We start from the raw sequence: 6,012 nt of genomic DNA, 5'->3' as shown, positions 1-6,012 counted from the left end.
TTATGGTGGAGAGGCCAGACTTTTATAAATTGTTTAAATACTCTAAAATGAATAAAACGTAGCGAGAACAATTATTTAAATGCTTTTAGAATAATAATAAAAAATTACAAACTAATTTATTTTAGGTGCCAAGTTAATTGTGGTGGTGGCATATTTGCTCATACTAATTTAGGTACAACTGATGTATTTTATAAAACTAATGTATTTAATATATAAAATTAAACAGAAAGAGCAGAGAATAAACAAAATATAAAAGGAAAGCAAACAAAAAAATATAAAAGAGAAAACCCCCCCTCCCCCGCTGGACCCTGGCCCAGTTGGCCTCTAGGCCAACCAGGAGACCCACCCCATAGCTCCTTATCCCCACTCCCCCCCGTGACCTAGCACCCACACCCTTCACTCACCCCCACGTCTCCCTCGCTCCCCCACTCTTTCGCTCTCTTCCCCCCGATCTGGATCGAGATCGGGGGCAGGGACCCGAAGCCGACGCGCCCCCGCAGCGCCACCCACCGCAGGTCGGCTGAAGCTCCTCCACCGGACTGCCACATCGCCGCCCCGCATCTGGTTCTATCCATCGTCGCCGCGGACCCCGATCCCGTCGCCCCCGTCGCTCGGCCAGAGCCACGTCGCCGACCACCGACAACTCGCCGGACCGCATCCCCGTCTCCGTCGCTCGTCCCCATCCTCCTCCTCGCCGGACGGCTCATCCTCGCCTCCTCCCCAGCTAGCTTCACCGAGCCTCGCCGCCCCGTACCCCTGCAACGCCGGTGAGGCCCTCGGCCTCCGCCTCACCTCTTCCTCTCCCTCTCCATAATGTCCCCGCGCCTTCCTCGCCCTCCTTGCGTTGCCGCATCGCACGCGTGACGCGCCCGCGCGCCCTTATGGCTCTGGCCGCACCCGCGCTCGTCGCGAGCTCCTTGTCGCCCGCGTCGTCCCGCTGCCCCGTGCTCTGGCCTTGTCCTACTCGCCGCAACCGCCCCGCTCCCCGGCCCCGCTGCTCTGCTCCGCCGCTCGCTGCACGCCGTCCCGCGCCGCCCGCTGCACGTCGTACCGCGCCGCCCGCCCGCCCTGGCACCGCGCGCTTGAGCCGCCCGCTGCCTCTGGTGCCCCGGCCCGGCCTCGCCCTCCCCCAGCCGACGTCGTGCCCGCCGGCACCCCCTCTGGAGAGCCCACGCCTGCACGCTGGCGGTGCACACAAACGGGCGTCCGCGCCCGCACACCCGGCACCCGCCCCGATTTGGCCCGTGCCTGTGACAGCCAGGCCCCACGCCCTGAAAAAAAGGAATTAAAATAGTAATTAATTAATTAGGCTTAATTAAAACTATCCACCTAATTAGATTAATTAATCTGTTTAATTAAACTAATTGAACTTAGTTATCTAACGTGTCTATGACATGGGGACCCATTGGTCAGGTTGACCAGTCAATAGTCAAACTTTGACTGCTGACTGGGCTATTGAGTCAACCCCCTGTCTCCACCAGTCAGCCCCATGTGTACACCTCTGGGTACACTTATGTGTACCCATAGCATTTAACGTTTAATTTTCGAATTACAATAATTAAATAAATCCTAAAAATGATTTAAATCTTTTAAAATTAATAGAAAATAAACCATAGTTCGGATGGAAAAACTTTGTACATGAAAATTGCTCAGAACGACGAGACAAACCCGGATACGCAGCCCGTTCGTCGTCCGCCACGCATCCCTAACCTATCAAACTCGCAACTTTCCCCCTCCGGCTCCTCTGCCCGAAAACGCGAAACATCGGGGATACTTTCCCGGATGTTTCCCCCCTTCACCGGTATCACCTCATACCGGGTTAGGGCACCTCTAGCACCGATACTTGTCATGTCATGCATCGCTATGCATATGTTTGCTTAATATTTATTGTTTCTTCCCCCTCTACACTCGCTAGACACCGAGACCGACGCCGCTGCTACCTAGTACGACTACGGAGTTGACGACCCCTCTCTCTTGCCAGAGCAACCAGGCCAGCCCCCCCCCCCCTTGATCACCAGATATCGCCTACTCTACTCTCTATACTGCTTGCATTAGAGTAGTGTAGCATGTTACTGCTTTTCGTTAATCCTATCCTGATGCATAGCCTGTCATTGTTGCTACAATTGTTGATACCTTACTTGCAATCCTAAATGCTTAGTATAGAATACTAGTTTATCATCAGTGTCCATACATTCTTGTCCGTCTGCCATGCTATACTATCGGACCGTGATCACTCGGGAGGTGATCACGGGTATATACTTATACATAATATATGATACTTGTGTTGATTAAAGTCGGGTCGGCTCGTAGGAGTACCCGCGAGTGATTTCGATGTTGGGGGCTGAAGGGGCAGGTGGCTCCATCCCGGTAGAGGTGGGCCTAGGTTCCCGACAGCCCCCGACTGTTACTTTGTGGCAGAGCGACAGGGCAGGTTGAGACCACCTAAGAGAGAGGTGGGCCTGGCCCTGGTCGGCGTCCGTGGTTATTTCAGGATAACACGCTTAACGAGATCTTGGTATTTGATCTGAGTCTGGCTACTGGCCTATACGCACTAACCATCTACGCGGGGACAGTTATGGGCACTCTACGTCGTGGTATCAGCCGAAGCCTTCGTGACGTCAGCGACTGAGCGGCGCGCGCCGGGTTGGACCGCGTAACGCAACTTCCTTTGTAATGGAGGTTGCTAGGTCTGCTCAAAGGCCGTGTACGCAACGTGCAGGTGTGCAATGGGCGATGGGCCCAGACCCCTGCGCCATAGGATTTAGACCGGCGTGCTGACCTCTCTGTTGTGCCTAGGTAGGGTTGCGACGTGCTGATCTTCCGAGGCCGGACATGACCCAGGAAAGTGTGTCCGGCCAAATGGGATCGAGCGTGTTGGGTTATGTGGTGCACCCCTGCAGGGAAGTTAATCTATTCGAATAGCCGTGATCTTCGGTAACAGGACGACTTGGAGTTGTACCTTGACCTTATGACAACTAGAACCGGATACTTAATAAAACGCACCCTTCCAAGTGCCAGATACAACCGGTGGTCGCTCTCTCACAGGGCGACGAGGGGAGAATCATCGGTTAGGATTATGCTATGCGATGCTACTTGGTGAACTTACCATCTACTCTCTTTTCCTGCTTCAAGATGGAAGTTACCAGAAGCGTAGTCTTCGATAGGACTAGCTATCCCCCTCTTATTCTGGCATTCTACAGTTCAGTCCACATATGATAGCCTTTTCCATTTGATGCCAATGCATACATATGTAGTGTAGCTCCTTGCTTGCGAGTACTTTGGATGAGTACTCACGGTTGCTTTGTTCCATCTTTTCCCCCTTTCTATACTCGATTGCTGCGACCAGACGTTGGAGCCTAGGAGCCAGACACCACTGTCGACGATGACTTCTACTACTCGGGAGGTGCCTACTACTACGTGCAGCCCGCTGACGACGACCAGGAGTAGTTTAGGAGGATCCCAGGCAGGAGGCCTGCGCCTCTTTCGATCTGTATCCCAGTTTGTGCTAGCCTTCTTAAGGCAGACTTGTTTAACTTATGTCTGTACTCAGATATTGTTGCTTCCGCTGACTCGTCTATGATCGAGCTCTTGTATTCGAGCCCTCGAGGCCCCTGGCTTGTAATATGATGCTTGTATGACTTATTCTATTTGTAGAGTTGTGTTGTGATATCTTCACGTGAGTCCCTGATCTTGATCGTACACATTGGCGTGTATGATTAGTGTACGATTGAATCAGGGGCGTCACACGTATATAGGTAGGTATGGTGGACTCATATGGAACAACTTTGGGGTTTATGGGATTGGATGCACAAGCAGTATTCCCGCTTAGTACAGGTGAAGGCTAGAAAAAGACTGGAAAGCGACCAACTAGAGAGCGACAATAGTCATGAACATGCATTAAAATTAATCAACACCGAATGCAAGCATGAGTAGGATATAATGCACCATGAACATAAATATCGTAGAGGCTATGTTGATTTTGTTTCAACTACATGCGTGAAAATGTGCCAAGTCAAGCCACTTGAATTGTTCAAAAGAGGATACCACCCTATCATACCACATCACAACCATTTTAATAGCACGTTGGCACACAAGGTAAACCATTATAAGCTCCTAGCTAATTAAGCATGGCATAAGCAACTATAATCTCTAATTGTCATTGCAAACATGTTTATTCATAATAGGCTAAATCAGGAACGATGAACTAATCATATTTATAAAAACAAGACAAGTCGAGTTCATACCAGCTTCTCTCATCAGTCCATCATATATCGTCATAATTGCCTTTCACTTGCACGACCGAATGATGTGAATAATAATAACAGTGCACATGCATTGGACTAAGCTGGAATCTGCAAGCATTCAATAAACATGAGAAGACAAGGCAACATGGGCTCTTTCGTCAGATCAACAATAATGCATATTAGAGCCACTTTAACAGTTTAATTAAGGTCTTGTCCTATCGACCCCAAAGAAAAGAAAAGAAATAAAACCATTTACACGGGAAAGCTCCCAACAAGCAAAAGAAGAACATGAAATCTTTTTGGATTTTCTTTTTAATTACTACTACAGGCATGGAAATTAAAATTAGCTAAAAGCTATAACTAATTTTTTTGGTTTTTCTTAAGGTTTATCAAACACACAAGAAGAAAGCATAAAAAGGAAATACATTAGTATGGATGATACAATGAAAAGGTATGAGCACCGACAACTAGCAATGAGTGTGTGAACATGAATGTAATGTCGGTGAGAAATACGTACTCCCCCAAGCTTAGGCTTTTGGCCTAAATTGGTCTAATGCCACAGATGGCCTTGCGGATATCCAAAGTTGTAGTTGGGGTCGTACTGGGATGCATCAGTCATTGCATCATGGGCTGCAGCTTGGAGGCGAGCTATCTCAGCCCTCCTATTATACTCTTCCGCCTCCTCTCTGGTTATAAAATATCTCCCTTTTGCCTGAAAGTCAAAGAAAGTAGAAGTAGGGAGACCGACCTGCTAGGTGCGTCGTCTGTCAAAGATTAGTCAGTACTGGAGGAACTGATCGTTCCTCTCAACAAAATGATGATGAACCATAGCCTCATAATCCAAATAAGCAGGAGGCAACTCAATATCATCCTCACGTATGGTTATACCAAGAAAATTAGCTATACGGGTTGCATAAATTCCACCGAAGAAATCTCCATTAAATCTATTACGATGCAACCTACGTGCGACAATGGCTCCCAAATTAGAAGATTTATCTCCTAACACAGCACTCCTAAGAATACTGAGGTTAGGGACACACATATGACATGCTTCATCTTTACCATTTATGCACCTACCTATGAAGAGAGCAAAATAATATATAGCAGGAAAATGAATGCTCCATATGGTAGCTTGTGCTATATCTCTAGATTCCCGCACAGTTATACTAGCAAGAAAATCTCTAAATTCAGATTTGCGAGGTTCACTAGCACTATCCCATTGTGAAAGTTTGCAAGCAGTGGTAAAGTCCTCTGAGTCCATAGTATATGAATTTTCATAAAGATCAAACAGGACAGTTTGAGAATTGCGTGAAGATGAAAATTCAAACCTCCTCACAAAGGAACTAGTGAGATAGTGGTACTGACGACACTTTTCCGCCTCGAAGCTCACAAGATCAGCGTTACGCAAATATGCGTTAAATTCTTCCTTAATTCCTGCTCGATCCATGAAGTCCTCTGAAGGCCATTCACAAGGCCGCACTGGAGCATCCCTTGGTGGCTCATCATTAGCATCACGCATTGCAAGCCTGGGTCCTTGCTTCCTTGAAGGACCACCTTGGTACATTTTCCTAAACATATTTCTTCTTCTGAAAAATTTCTGAAATTTTTAGTAACTTCAAATAAAAGTAGACCAAACTCAACAAAATTGATAGCAACTACTCCTACGAGTGCCTAGAGCCTATATCATGCATTAAACCTACTTGGAACCATATAAATTTGACATGCAAGCTCAAGAACATGGTCACCTAGGCAGCACAATTTTTTATTG

The 6,012-nt window shown here is 47.7% G+C and overlaps 1 long non-coding RNA gene across 1 annotated transcript; it reads left to right on the top strand.

Moving 5' to 3' along the window:
- Positions 1-388: 388 nt before the first annotated feature.
- Positions 389-3,667, top strand: LOC147990833 (uncharacterized). Its single transcript, XR_015601308.1, has 2 exons — positions 389-767; positions 3,347-3,667. It is a non-coding gene; the product is annotated as an uncharacterized LOC147990833 (long non-coding RNA).
- Positions 3,668-6,012: the final 2,345 nt, after the last annotated feature.

The sequence above is a fragment of the Triticum urartu genome, chromosome 1A (genome assembly GCF_056163025.1).
Source record: "Triticum urartu cultivar PI428250 chromosome 1A, HENAU_Tu73, whole genome shotgun sequence".
NCBI lineage: Eukaryota > Viridiplantae > Streptophyta > Magnoliopsida > Poales > Poaceae > Triticum > Triticum urartu.
This window is presented reverse-complemented; position numbering and strand designations above follow the sequence as displayed.